Source organism: Limulus polyphemus, unplaced genomic scaffold (assembly GCF_000517525.1).
Source record: "Limulus polyphemus unplaced genomic scaffold, Limulus_polyphemus-2.1.2 Scaffold1168, whole genome shotgun sequence".
NCBI lineage: Eukaryota > Metazoa > Arthropoda > Merostomata > Xiphosura > Limulidae > Limulus > Limulus polyphemus.
The window spans coordinates 192497-206726 of NW_013666778.1; the positions used below are offsets into that span (position 1 = coordinate 192497).

A 14230-nucleotide genomic window follows, 5' to 3' on the forward strand; every position below is an offset into this window, starting at 1 on the left:
TCTCACGTGCTCGACTCAATTGTCAGTCTCTATCTCTGTCTGCAGTTAAATTACATTGTTGCCGTCACTTCTTGGCGGCTTATATACAAGAATACCGCATATCTAGTAAACACTCGAGACTTCACGAAGGGACACGAACGTTCTAGAAGCTCATGATGTGTTACTAGTCGTAACAGTTTGAACAGATATTTCAAATCTAATGGTATGCCTAACTCTGAAATAAACGTACAGAATTTTCTGGCTGATCGATTGAGTAACTGAATAGTAGAGTAGACGCGATAACTCTCAATTCTAAAACTGAGTTTTCTAACATTGAACTGAATCACTCATTAACTACTTATTGATTCATTGCTTCACTTCACTCATATTTATTTATAATAGCCTTTTCCAAATAATTAACTTGTTATATTTCATCTTCCGATCACAATATTAGCGCCTGAATGCATCTAATATCAAACCGAAACAAATAGCCTCAATACATTTTAGGCCAAACCGAAGGAAAAAGAGCGCAAAGTTTCGTCTTCCCATATCCTGTAGGTAAGGCTATGAAGGTATCTTTGTCGTCTAACATATATTTGATAGCGGTTTTTACTAATCTTTGAAATTAACCCCCCCATAAACTAAACAGATTTGTCCATAATAAACAATAAAACAGGATACTGTGATTGCACAAAACCTACAGTTCTGAGGTTGTCATTAATCTCTTGTTACAGAGGGCAGTTGACGCGTTTTTAATTGTTTTTTTCATAAGGCACATTCAAGTTCTCGCAAATCAATTGTGGTGTGATAGGAAGCACTTAATTATTTGAATTAATTCACCTTCTACTCATGTCCTCTAGCAAACATCTAAATTAAAACATTGAATATAAAATACAAAACACCATACATTTCACATATTTATTAGATTTGTATGAATATATGATTGTCGTAGAGAAATCTGTTATCATTAGTGTACGAATATTTAAAAATATCTCATTTTTGCTGTGAAGGTAGAGGTAATGAATAATTTAATTCGGTTTGATAAGATGACGAGATTTCGCCTTCGTTTAGCCTTCACTTCCTTCTTACACAAGTTCTTTATGAGAAGCACAATATAGCTGTGAAAACTGCTGAATCATCAATGGATCCTATAGGTGTTTCTGATTTGTATGCTTTTGGGTCGTTTGCCCGAAAATAGACAGTTATGTATAATTTGTGTAGAAAAAATGTCTGGTGTATTTTTCTTTTAATGTCTGCATACACGTTACGCACTTGTTTCTTGAGTATCAAAGTGTTTGGTGTATGTTCGTAGACCTAATTGGGTTAGACCAGAAAGTCTTAAGCACATAGTATATAATTAAAACATGGTAATTTTGTATTGATAATTGGTTATTGCCCCCCAGTGGCACAGCGGTATGTCTGCGGACTTACAGTGCTAGAAACCGGGTTTCGATACCCGTGGTGGCAGAGCACAGATAGCCCATTGTGCAGCTTTGTGCTTAACTTCAAACAAACATTAATTGGTTATTTTTGTTATCCCAATATATGTCCACTTGTTTTTGCTTAAAATTTGGATATTGTATAGTTATTATTTACTATTCCATAAACAAATCCATATTCATATGCGTAAGCAAATTATTTTATAGGAAGCATGGATACACATGGTCTATGTATTTCCACACAAACACACATTAAAGTAATGAATATGACAATAACATATGGAGTGTTCCAAAAGTCGGTTGCTGTAGGTTGAATGTTTATACAAATTTGCAGATTATGCTCAAAATCTTTGCCCTCAAAGTCGATACAATATTGAAGACGTTCAGTCCTGATTACCTTCAACGCGTTCATTAATTTCTAGTGCCAATATTTACGAAATCTACAAAGAACAAGAAAAATAATGTGAATTTCGTCTTGAGAGACTCAGCAGTATGAATGATTTGTTCCAAAGAAAATATCGATCAAACGTCTACATGGATTATATTTATATACATGCGAGCTCTTGGCAACTAGGAAAGTAGCGCTATAACACTAGCTTCAGTTTTAAGGAAGCGAAGAAAAACCTATTATAAAGATAAGTCCGGTTTTATAACACAAAACTAGTCATTCATTTAAAGTGGCTGATAAGATATTTCATTGTTCCATAATGGTAAAAACAATTACATATGCAACACGCGACTTATTGCCCCTCTGGTTTTCAAATACAATAATGTATCTCACTGAACCGTATGCTTACAAGAAGTAGTTAATGGATGATTTGTGCAGAATTTAGAATAAAATATTTTTTCCATGTAAATATGTCTTTATCTATCAATGACATTCTTTTCGATCTTCTGGGATCCTAGCACTAACTATTTTTCCAGTATAGTGTTTTACGCGATTACTTCTGTGGTTATTCAGGTACACTAATGATGTCCAAACGACCAGCTAAAAATTTAGTAGATAACGTTAGAGCCGAAAGGAAATTGTTTACAGAAAATAAATAAAACACAGAACGGTGAAATGAGCAGTCTAGACACAGTTTTTAAATTTGAAACGACAAAACAATCTAATCGTAACAGAACGGTGAAATGAGCAGTCTAGACACAGTTTTTAAATTTGAAACGACAAAACAATCTAATCGTAACAGTTACAGTGGTTAGCACTTGAATACAGAGGGTTAAGTATGTTGTATTAAAACCACTTTGAATGTGTAAATCAGCAATTCACGTGAAAATCACAGTCGATATAAAAACAAAGTGGAGCGGCATGTATCAGAGCTACATTTTTATAGATGCTACCGAAACTTGATCATTTTTGGTAATGGCATATAATAGCCTTTTTCAATGTAAATCATTCATATACCCAGATCATAAAGATGTGTTTAAATCGTGGATTTATAATTTCAAAATAATGATATCATTTGTACTTAACGACATTTGAAAACAAAGGAATATGATCACCCAGAAAAAGATCTACAAAACGTTGTACACCAGCTGTGTATCATCCAATAACACAAAGATCAGTAGCAAAAGCCTCTACATGCTCTAGGCAAAAGCACAAAACATAATTAAGAAAGATTTCCATCTACAAATGAGGCTAGCAAAATATGGGTTCACCAAGATAAGGCTTACAGTCATACCTCCCATTCAACTGTCACACATACTTCAAGCAGATGGAGAATGAAACTGTTATTTCATACGAACCAAAATCCAATCAAATTTCTGGATACAGCACATGTGGATTTCCATGTGATTAGATTGTTGAAATGAGTATTAGGAAACAGTCATCCTCGTGGGTTACGAAAAGCATTCAGAAAAGAATGGTGTGCTTAGGACGTAACAGCCTTACGACAAAGGGAATAGTTGTATCGTATTTCACTTTACCTTGTGTATAGAGGACTGCTCTATGACTGTTACATGGATTAGAGCTGCTTCCGGATTCTTGTAAGCCGCATTTAACTTTGTTACAACTTTTATTCTGCTGAACATACGTGCTTTATTTTTAATTTATTTGCCCTTTTTAACAAAATATAGATTTCAGTTTACCTGTAGCTAAATAAGGTTTATCTTACTTTAATTCAATCTTTACCAAAACACAAAAGTTCAGTCATCAACTGATCAACCTTTTACTTCTAATTCTTTGGGAAAATTGTTTTTTATTATGACTTCAACACCGTGTTTTGTTTCCCTCCTCCCATCAACAAATCGCTACACTTTCCTTCCTTATACTAGGTCCTAGATCCTCTATTGTTGCAAGGATCAGGTAACTCTGTGCTAGCTTTATACTTGAACAAGCTGAGGTACCCGTCCTTTTCCGGATTATGAACTTAAAAAAATGTGGGGGTGGATGCTATGATAAATAACACAAAGATCCTAATGTCACACAATTTATTTATAACATAACATATTATAACAGTATTCATTATTACCTCACCCAAAGATTTGTTTGAACTATGTTTATATTAAAACATGGTATACACAGGGTAGGGATGCTTTCTGGTACCCGCTTTCAACACCCAGCTCTAATGTCCTTCCACATTGTTTCATGTTATTCATTATCTGACGGTCAATGGCCGCACAAGCGTCTTACGAGATGAAGTTGTAAAGTCACGGGTCAAAGTAGGAAGAGGGTATAACTCGAGAAACAGCTCTTCGTATCAGCGTTATGGTGGTGGTGTAGTATAAACTTCATCTTAGTTTATGTATTACTGAAATAGTGGCGGCCATTGTTTTTTATTGCATTCCCCCGTAGAGAGTGCCAGCCTCTCTCTGAGATATATAAGACGTTTTTGTTTGTGTGTCCATCCCACAGTGTGTGTATATTGTTATAGGAAATTTAAGTATTTGTTTGAACGTAGCGCCATCTATGAATGTAGTTAATGTTAACTTACGTCAAAGATAATAAATACTCAATAACATTAATAATGAAGATAGAGGGGTTGTGAAACGCCCATTAATATACCATTTGTTCTAAAATATCATCCCACAAAGTTTGGTTAAGATTGACCCAACGATTTAGTAGTAGTTCGATAACAGACAAACAGACAGACACATAGTACCATGTCTGTACGATTCAGAGCAGCGGCATTGCACACCGTCCTGCAATAGTAACTACTCATCGTAATAATAACAGGTAGACAAACAACGATGTATAAGTATATAGAAAAGTTTTATGTATTTGGTGCTGCATCCACTAGTCTGCAAAGGTTTCGCTTTATATTGCTGTAGTCACCAAACTAGATCTTGCCCTTCAGGTATTCCTCTCGAAGATCCTGATTAGTCTTTGAGGTTTCCTACTTGTAACAGAATTGTTCTAGTATTTTTGTCATCACTGCTGTTGCTGCTATGGCCTTTACAGTTGCTCTGTGCCCAGGATTGGAACATTCAACAAATGCAGAGACACTCAAAATTTGGCGAGATAGATGTATTTGTATTACCATTCTGCTATCACGAGCACCTGTCTATATTACCATGTTGCTATCCTAGACGATAATGTACAAAAACGTTGTATTAGTGCAACGTGGTAATCTAAAACGCAATCATATCTTGCAGGTTTTTAAATTTCATAAGCCATTTCAGTAAAGCACGGTCAACTTAAATGGTGAACTTTCCACCATACAGATACTGTAACTGCAAGCAGTTCCTTCTTTGTTGTGCAGTACATTGTATTTTTTTGTATAATTATTTTGTTTGTTTCAGAATACAGTTAATTTTGATTATTTAACTAAGTACTTAACTTCTTTACGAATATTAAGATCGCAACTGGTTCCTCCAGAGAAAAAGAACCATTCCATTCCATCATAGAAACGTAAGAAAAATATAATTTTTGCAACAAAAAATCAAATTTAAGTGCAGTAAACGCTGCCACTTTCTCCGAATTTGTATTTTAGCTCAAAGCGGGTAAGATATTCTTGAATTTCAATAATAAAAATGCCATAAACATCACTGCAGAGAAGTTGTAAAAACACAATAGTAACGAAGCCAACATTCACTTGAATGAAAATGAAAAATTCAAAAAAGTTTGCAACAGTATTCTGCTTTATTTTCTGAATACAGTTTTACACCATAGTTTCACGAGAAATAACATCAGACAGGAAGTGTTTTTATGAGACGAGAAGAATCAATACATACAACATAATGGCTCCACCTAGTTAACAAAATGCTAATACCACCATAAGTGTTTATCTAAAATGGAGTGTTTAAGCTTGTATCAGTGACCTCTCAAATTAACTTTTACGTTTTGATAGCCCGGCATGACCTGGTGGTTAGGGCGCTCGACTCGCAATCTGTGGGTTCGAATCCTATCATCAAATACGCTCGCCCTTTCAGTCATGGGGGCGTGATAATGTGATGGCCAATTACACTATTCGTTATTAATAAGCAGACCAAGAGTTGGTAGTGAATGATGTTGACTAACTGCTTTCCTTCTGGACTATCTCTTCTAAGTTAAAGGCTGGCTAACGCAGTTATCTACCAAGTAGCTTTGCGCAAATTTCATAAATGAACAAACATTTTAATAATACAGTATATATATATATATATTTAAAATTCTAACATATCCCATTTTTATTATCTATCCTATGGTATTAAAAGCTTGTCTTACCTCAGAATCCATTGGTGTACTTTCTGTTCTTCAAGATCCGTAATGTTATGGAGGAAGCAGACTTCAACAACTGAGGTTTGTATTTCGGCATCATCAGATCGCAACGTTAAGCAATGACGAAGCAAAAATATAACTGGCTAATCCAGTTCACAGTAAATTATAGCTTATATATTTTGAATTATTCTGTCCTTAGAAAGGTCACTGCCAATAGCTATACGGTACGAGACACATACATTATAAACCACACTACATCAAGGTTTTGTAGTAGGATTTATGATGACTGAATGAGCATTTAAATTTGGAAAGTAAAATGAGTTTGACTTTCTTTTACAGTTAGATGGTTTCATGTATTAGGGGTGAGCCTCCCATTACAGAAGAATCGTTCAAAATACGAAATCATTATTTGCAGTTTGTAGAAGTACAAAAGAAGCGAGGATTCGTTTAGTTTTGTCACAAGTAACAATAAATTGTTCACTTTAAACGTTGATTTTAACTATTCCAGTTGAAATGGATATTTTAACTTTTTTTAATTCCGGTATCTGTATTAACGTTGATTTTAACTATTCCAGTTGAAGTGGAGATTCGGACTTTTTTTAATTCCGGTATCTGTATTAATTACTGGCAATTTGCTTTCAAAATAATTCCATTGTTTGTTAACTTCAGTTTTTATTAATTAATTTTTCAAGATGAAAAAGAAACAGTCTGGTATAATATGATTGCTTTTAAAAACACAGTTACAATGATTATGCAAGATTTTCTAGGTTAGATTATATACGTGAGTCACACTGGATGAAAAATCGAAGCACAGATGGCTTCGACTGATTAAATGAGATAAAACCCAAGTGAATATCACCGTTGTGTATGCAAAACTAATGGTAACGACGAAGATCAGGATACGCAGAAGTTAAAAAAAGGTCTGTGCTGATGTAGTCTGCTTAAACTTTACATGAAACGGGATAGATATGTCACTTGACTGTTAGTGTTAACTATCTTTGTTGTAGCGATCTTCCATTTTAAGTTTCAAACTTTTAAACTATGGATCTAACTCGTTTCTCTTTTTAAAGGTGACTTTTTAAAGTGGTAAAAAGAAAGGGTCAAATTCCTCCCATTCCGAAATGGTACATAAGATCCGGTGCTGAATTCCGGCTAAACTTTTATCGTGAACAAAATAACCAAGACTAGATTCTGACAAAGGTAACCTGTCATCTATCTGATCATTGGGCATGACTTTACCATTAGTACACTACTCAGGTTTAGGCCTCGCCCAAGAAATAACTTTGGCAACAAACTCAATTACTTTTTGATTTATTGAAAAACAAACATCAAACAAGTTCCTTTTAATTTACGCTAGAAAGCCATATTTGTGCATAAAGTACATTAAATGGTAAATAATATGATTGATAAGAACAACTTTGATATAAAATTACGTTCTGTACGAACTGTTTTATTATAAGAGTCCAACAAACGCCTTTTCGTACGATTTTTTAAGTCACTAATTTCTTTGTAACGTTTGCCGATAACATGAGACACTACATAAAAGAAATAAAAAGAGTTAATATTAACTAATTTTAAAACTGTTTACCAAAAAGATTTTAAACGAAAGGAATTTTGAATGATTAAGAATGATTATCTAAGTTAATTGTATGTATTTGTTTATTTTCTAGCGTAAATAATCAAGTCTTATGTCTATTGATTTTTTCATAACTTATAAGTATTTGTTAGTACTTACACTGCAGGGCTAGGCATATCTTGTCGTTGTTGAACGTCGTGCAAAGCTACTCGAAAGCTTGCTGCCCCTAATTTTAAAGTGATATATTAAAGGAAAGGAAAGATAACTAGTCAACACCGCCAACTCGTGGACTAATTTAATCGAATAGTACGATTTGACTGTCATTCTTCTGACGCACCCATGACCCCAAAGTGCCAAGCGCAATTTTTCTCTTTGACGGTAACGGGGTGCGAACCACGGAAAATCGGATCCACATTCCCGAACGCTAAACACTGGGCTGCGGTCGACCCAGACGTACATTAAGTGACTTATGAGAGGAATTTCCGAGTCCGAACCTTATTTTCACAATATTTTACTGTCATAATGATATCCTTATGCATTTATATGTTGTTCACTCGTTCCTTCGTTATAGTACAACTAAAGTAATTGTAACATTGGACGCGAAGTACCGTATCAATGAGAAAGGTTCACCAGAAGTATGAAAAATAGGACACACACACATATATATATATAGTGCTACCTCTACTATGTATAATTGAACTTACCGGGAACTTTAAGTATCCGCAAATGTTTTGCCTAGATATTCTAGGGCCAACAGGTGTTCATTAACTTCATCTTCCTCAACCACCCCCCCCCCCCTTCCGTGGCACAGCGGTATGTCTGCGGACTTACAACGCTAGAATCCGGCTTTCGATACCCGTGGTGGGCAGATAGCCCATTGTGTAGCTTTGTGGTTAATTACAAACAAACCCTCAACCACCAACATAAAAGTAACGTGTTACTGTAGTATTATGTATTGGTTTTAATACAATTATTTATTCCTAACCTGAATTTATTATGGTAAGTAATTATATGGTACAAAGATCCTGGGTGGTAGGGAAGCTTATTTACCTGCACATGGCCAGGAGCAAACATATACTGATAGTAGAGATAGCACTGTGTGTATATATATATATATACATATATACTAACGAAATTACAAATATAACATTAAAACACTATACGAATTAACGCTGAAGAAATGTGCGATTTCTACATATTTTTTTTGCAAGTTATCGCTGTATGTACGGTGAATATAGTTGTACAACATCACTAACCCTGACACTCATAAAAATGTGGTTATTAATAGCCTTAATCTGTTTATAGCCATGTTATAGCTTACTTACCATGGCCACATTTAGACTTTCTGTTCTGTTCCAACGGGAAGTAATTAATGACTTAGTCTTTTATTGCAGTGAAAGTATAAAGGCATCATCTATGTTTTGTATATAAGTTAATAGTGTGATATGGAGGCATATCAGGTGTTTTCTACCTTCTAAATTTAACATAAGAAGTTGTCGCATAATACATGGTCAAGAAATATGTTAAGCTGGTTTCGTTGTAGTTACTTTTGTTCTTTGTCATTCTCCTGGAGATAACACCTGGTTTTTCCATGGTAATATGGTAGTGAAGCTGCCATGAAGGTTAACAGCAATGCCTTCAAATATAGGCCAGGTGATATCTCGAAGTTACAGCCTCTCTTATGTTTGAACGAGAATCATTCATTCACGTAGGTAGCGTTAATTGCTCTGGGTAAGTCTGACGTTACCGATTCAACCATGGTTCATACAGTCTAATACACCATCTTGAAGAACAGGTCAATTTGGAAATAAGGCTTGAGGGAGCAGAGGTAGCCTGATCTATCTCCAACTGCTGTAAATGCCACTATACTGCGTCCAACGCAAATATATACATTGTGTTTATAAAATTAATAAAGATTATTTTCATTGCGCACCCCACTTTGTGTCCATTCCACTTATTTTGCAGCACCAACTCCATCAGTTTTAGCGGTACAGAACGTTACTTCGTAACTTAGCTGGCTGACCTCTTGTTATATAACTGACTTACCTAATTTACTGTTTCGGGAAACCAGTTTACCAGAAAGTGCCACAATAGTAGCTGAAAGTTACATTCTTGATAGAGCTAATGCTAATTTTCATTTTCGGGTAAGTAAAAGAAGCTATTTATGGTTTGAACAGGTCAAACATTTGGAGTTATTTAATTGTTTACAATAGTGACTAAAAAAACACCTTTGGCTTGCGTTATCTATCTCACGGTTTAGAATGCAAAAGCTGACGAAACACAACATCAAACTATGGGATTAACGAATGTAATGAAAACATGTTTTCTATCACATTCCTTATAAATTAGATCGATTTATACTGTATACAAATGGTACGCTGTGGAAAACTGCCTGCAATCCAACTTTAAACTTTGCTCTGACATTTTTACTGGATGAACATTTTCTCCTAAAATAACAGCATTACCTAACTGATTATAAGCAGTTAATTAATGACAAAACAGTTTTATTTACACTTAACTTTGTATATGTTCAATATTTCTACATACCAATCTAATTACATGGTCGAACATAAATTTCGGAACTTAGATAATGGACCTGAAACCTAAAGGAGACTTACCGTGTAGAGTCTGCTTTCATGGTTTATCTTTCCTTTGTATGGAATGTCTTAAGTTTTATGGTTTTATTGCTGTTGTTGTTAATACAGAGTAAGAACTCTATTTAATATAATTTCAAGTTAATTCACAGGTAATATAATAACGTTACGGAACAATTTAAATGGTGAAAAGTGAATGTACTGGGAGGGCTAGAGAGAAGCATGTTGTTATCATATCTTAATACCCTAATTCTGTACAATATTTTACTTGTATAGAAACGTATACATTGCTGCTTCTCACAGTGTAGTACTTTTAAATGACTTTATTTTGCTTTTCTCCTTAAATGCAAGACCTTAAACGATTAGATCAATTAATATTTCGTTAAACATTTGTCTAAGTTAACAGATATTTCAGACTTGGCTCAGAACTTTTAAGCAGAATAAAGATGTCGCGATATGAAATTATTTTTCTCAGACGATGATTTTAACATATATTTTTAACACAAAGCCACCAGGATCAACGTATTTCGAAATTGTAACGTGAAATAGTATTATAGTCTTTTTGTAGGTTACGTTTTAAATATTTTACTTAGACGTTTTATTTACTAGAAGGAATTTTAGCATGACAAAATGAAGATGTGTGACGGCTAGAAGTTTCTTGAATGAGTAGATCTTGAATTTTGGGTTTTGTAGAAAAAAAAAAAAATTGAAAATATTAAAATAAAAGAGAGATAATCAGAGAGTTAAAGTCGAAGAAGTAAGTTGCTTTCGTTATCGTAAGAAAACGGGGCTTTGCATTCATTTTACCGAATAATAATAATACAACATACCAATAGTAGAAACCGTTAAAACAGTGGTGTCAGAAGTGGAATTATTTTAGTCAAAATAAAATAGTATCTAGACTAAACTTCAAGAAAACGTTTAAAGTGGGATTTAAAATTTGCTGGAGATGATAAATCAGTGGAAATAAATATTAAAATAAGACCAGGAAGAAAAACACGAAAAATTAAAAGATCTAGAAGAAATTAAAAGAAGATCAAAATGTAAGAGAGGAGCTAAAAGAAAGAGACACTATATTTAAAGAAGTTTTAAGAACAAAAATTAATCTAATTGACGACGCTATTGGATAAGTGCAAAAAACTTATAACAACAAAAGTGAAGTACATACATATTATAATAACAAAAGTGAAGTACATACATATTATAATAACAAATCTAAAGAAGTACATAGAGATTATAATAACAAATCTAAAGAAGTACATACATATTATAATAACAAATCTAAAGAAGTACATAGAGATTATAATAACAAATCTAAAGAAGTACATACATATTATAATAACAAATCTAAAGAAGTACATAGAGATTACAATAACAAATCTAAAGAAGTACATAGAGATTATAATAACAAATCTAAAGAAGTACATAGGGATTATAATAACAAATCTAAATAAGTGCATAGAGATTACAATAACAAATCTAAAGACGTACATAGGGATTATAATAACAAATCTAAAGACGTACATAGGGATTATAATAACAAATCTAAAGAAGTGCATACATAGATTATAATAACAAATCTAAAGAAGTACATAGAGATTATAATAACAAATCTAAAGAAGTACATAGAGATTACAATAATAAATCTAAAGAAGTACATAGAGATTATAATAAATCTAAAGAAGTACATAGAGATTATAATAACAAATCTAAAGAAGTACATACATGTTATAATAACAAATCTAAAGAAGTACATATAGATTATAATAACAAATCTAAAGAAGTACATATATATTATAATAGCAAATCTAAAGAAGTACATAGAGATTTCAATAACACGATAAAACTGCCCAAGGAGTTGCTCACAACTATCAACATCATTTTCATTCGTACAAGCAAACTACAAAATTAATATTCTACTATTAAATACGTTTAATATTAAATACACCGTTTTGTAGCGAATAAAAACAACAAATAATGCCACGTCAAACATAAGTTTACTAAAAAAGGAAAAAGCTGTATACATGGTTGAAATAACTATTATATAGATATAAATTATATAAAGAATGAATACCAGTGCGTTTGTAGTAACTTTTTAAACTACTCTTTGTACTCTTTGTATGCTTGTGATAATGTAGATATTTTGCAAGACTCCTTAAATTTCATGGAAACAGAATATATATTTGAATAATAATGGCTATCCCAAAAGAGACATAGGAATTCACGAAAAACACAGAATCTATATAAGTAAGTGGCATGCTGATATAGTGTAAAAAAGATGGAGATAACAATAACAAATATTGACTTGATTAACCACGAAAACCTCTTTGAAAACACTTGATTAGATAAGCTCATAATACATGTGATATGATACCTCTAGTCGAGGACATGGAAGCAAATTCATGTTGGTGAGACAGGAAAAAGTAAAAATAAGGCTGTGTTTATTATCACTTTTTTATACGCATGCTCACTGTAGTGTAAATATTACGAAGGTGTTTGTTTTCAATAGCATAAAACTTGTATATTTAGGTTTTAAAAAGTTGAAAATTATTATTGCTTATTATTCATAGAAATCAAAACTGGGAGCAAAACAAATTAGTGTTTGCACTGGTGGCGCTCAGCTAACTCAAAGTCGTGTCTACGTCACTAAAAATGTAATAATTTCACCGGTAGCAAATATAAGAAAATTTTGTTAATACACAAATAATCTGACCAATTGAACATAAATAAGATAAATTTCATATCCAATTATTGAGTCTGTTCTAATCATTAAGCTTATCACTCTAAAAATAGGGTTTCGATTGATTTCAGTTTGTTTGTTTTGAATTTCGCGCAAAGCTACACGAGGGCTATTTGCTTAATTTAGCAGTGAAAAACTAGAGGGAAGGCAGCTAGTCATGACCACCCACCGCAAACTCTTGGTCTACTCTTTTACCAACGAATAGTGGATTGACCGTCACATTTTAACGTCCCCACGGCTGAAAGAGCGAGTATGTTTCGTGGGACGACGATTTGAACCCGCGACCTTCCGATTGATTTTGAACTTTATGGAAAGAATGAATTTTGTTCCAAAATGTTTAAAACAAAATGCGAGCACCTTATTTTAGAGTTAAACTAACCTAATTAGACCATGAAAAGCCCGATATATCTCAAATTCTGATGCAATCATAGAAATTGAACTTAGGACTACTACGTTAGTTGGATAATATACATACACCCACACACACATATATAGTAGCTGGAGTACCCATCCCCTGGGCCAAAGTTCTGTAAATTCATGATTATTAAAAGGTTCTTTTAAGAAATGAAAAGTTGCTTCCCTTATATGTAATTGTAAAAAACACTCATAAAAACCGCAAAACACAAAATGTGAAACCGCAAGCTTGCATGTCTCTCCGCATGGACCCAACAAATCTTTATGCCAAATTTGGTGAAGTTCCATCACATCCTGCGAAGTAGTTACATGGACATACAACAGACACTACTATTATATTTCTATAGATATACCTAGATATTTCCTTTAAATTTGTATACGAAAAAACCAACAAACACTAGATACGATGATAATAAAATGTACGAAAACTAATTTGACACAACGATTCGGACTTAAACCCTTCTTCAGGTGATATTTGTTAAAGTTGTATATACAGAACACATTCGAATATCACTAAAAAAAGGTAACAATAGGAGAACGTACGAAACATGGTTGAAAATGTGATGTAACAATACTGACGAATTAATTGTTGTAAGGAAATGACGTAAGAAAAAGAGAAGGAAGAGGTGTAAAGAAATATAATAAAGATATGTGAGGTATAACAATAGGAAAAGTCGGAGGATGTCAAAAGTAAAATTACGAAAAAAAAATTTCTTGTTTAAACCAAATGGAGAAGTAGTACCTATGATATTGTTGCGTCAGCGAGATCACGTGACTATTGTCACGCCACCTGCTTTCTAGACCTAGCCCGTTCCTTCGGGAGAGCTCTAGCATTTACTAGATTGGGGG

The 14230-nt window shown here is 33.4% G+C and overlaps 1 protein-coding gene across 1 annotated transcript in view; it reads right to left on the bottom strand.

Annotated features, from left to right (window-relative positions):
- The window catches only part of LOC106462448 (hexokinase-2-like), a 35996-nt gene that overhangs the window by 13412 nt on the left and 8354 nt on the right, over positions 1-14230 (bottom strand). The window lies entirely within an intron of this gene.